The following is a 2,163-nucleotide window of genomic DNA, read 5'->3' as shown; positions in this document are numbered from 1 at the left end:
ATGCCACTAGGATTGACATAGTTGATTTGCTTGACTGCAGGAGGACCTACCGATGTTGGAGTCACAAGAGAGATTCTTGTCAACTTAGAGTTTATGACCAGAGCTGACACCCGAGGATAGAGAAGCATTTGAGGTCATGGGACTACGACATATTCTGCATGTGCTTGAGTTTCAGGTGAACATGGGCTTGTTGACTACGCTAGCTGAGAGATGGCACTCAAAGACCTGCACATTTCATTTGTCGATGGGTGAGATGATAGTCACCTTAGAGGATGTATATAGGATACTATAGATACCGATCGATGGGGAGTTAGTTCCTTACGATCGAGAGGGAGATAGGAATGCATTGAGACAAGTGTTTCAGGATCCAAGACTGGAGATGAGAGTTGGACATGTAGCTTGGGATACCATGACACAGACATGATTGTCTCTACTGGCAGTGCTGGTAGGAGTGATTAGTAGGTTCCTCTATCCGGACAGGGCAACACGAGGGTTGGTTGTGGGATGGGGGAGGAGGATGAGCTACTATCCTTGAGGGAGATCTACCAGGGATAGGCAAATGAGATCCAGGATCTAGAGAGGGATGTAGCTAGACTCAGGAGATAGCTGAGGGACACTGAGCGGGAGAGGGATCAGGCTATTTAGCGCTATACTAGAGGTTAAGATAGCACTGAGGGCAAGGAGATAGGCAACAGAGGACACAAGGGTCGGATGCGCTTATGTTCTACAAGCAGGGGAGGAGATAGCCTACTGAAGAGACCTATACTATGGAGTGGTGCCACCAGACCAATTGGCTAGGAGCTTCCGTAGACCATCGTGGACTACGACGACCTCTAGAGGGAGAGACAGGAGACAAACATCTAGTGGTGGGGTCATGGGTCCTCCACCACCATCAGATAGAGGGGGCAAGAGAGATGATCCTAGGATGGGTCCTTCCAGGGCTTAGACTCCATCAAGGCCAGTCGGCTTCGAGGGAGGGAGTTCATCATAGCCTTAGAGGGCTCCCTATCTATCAGTTTTTTATACCATTTTTGTATGATGATATAGACACCTTCGAGTGATTTTGTAGCCATATGTATTTTGACATAATTGTATCATGACACTTATGATTTTTGATATATATATGAGATGATTCATCTTTGTGGCAGCTATATGCATGTGTACCTATGTGATGTTGCTTCTATGTGATGCATGTTTATATGTGATGCTTCTATATGTGATGCAAATATGTACATGAGGAAATGCAATGTTTTTGTTCTTTTATGTTTATATGTTATGCAAATGTGAGTGGCAATGTATGACATACGAATGAATATGATAATACAAATAACTATTTACATGATGAAAATTTAAAATGTGGTAACATGTGTTGTGTTCAAGATGTGATGCAATTGTGATATCTAGATGTATGTATGAAATGCTAATATATGGTAATGCAGGTGCAACTACATGAGATGCAAATATTTTTGGTGTGTCATTATACTCAGTTATGTGATAATGGACTACACGGACTCGAGAAGGAGGATGGAGGTCAATCAAGAAAGGGGGATGGAAGATAGAAGATATGGAAGTGAAAGAGCTTCTTGTGTGTTATCATCATTGAGCTTTATTATGGCAAATAGGTTATGACAATCCAGATATATGTTTGACCTAGAAATTCATTGTACCTGTTTGCACGGAGATAAGACAGTCACAAAAAAGGAATACCCTAGTTCATACTAGACTCATAGTGTCCTCATATCCTTGGACAGGTCATAGCATTACTAAGAGACAATCCATAGACAACAAAGAAAAATAAATAGGTGACGATACCCCATCCTCACTTTTCTAGTCAAAGACATCCTGGAGATAGAATCTCTAGTCAGAGACATCCTAGAAAAGCTAAAAGACATGTCACCAAATGATAAAATCAAAACAAAACCAAGACTCGACACCAACATCCATTGTAGTCCTCAAGTTTAGTGTCTCCTGTCACTTGTATAACTCTATTTGATTGTGGTCACAATGTTTACTTTCACAAAAGGATAGATAACACTGAGCCATAATGTTGTCTGAGTCTGTTGAGGGATTTGATTTGTTGAAGCCCATTGTTGCTTGTGTCTCATCTGAAACTGACTGAATTCATGAAACTGATACTTTATTGCGGAGAAGATGGAACTTTAT

Source organism: Cryptomeria japonica, chromosome 1, assembly GCF_030272615.1.
Source record: "Cryptomeria japonica chromosome 1, Sugi_1.0, whole genome shotgun sequence".
NCBI classification, from domain to species: domain Eukaryota; kingdom Viridiplantae; phylum Streptophyta; class Pinopsida; order Cupressales; family Cupressaceae; genus Cryptomeria; species Cryptomeria japonica.
Note: the sequence above shows the minus strand (reverse complement) of the source record.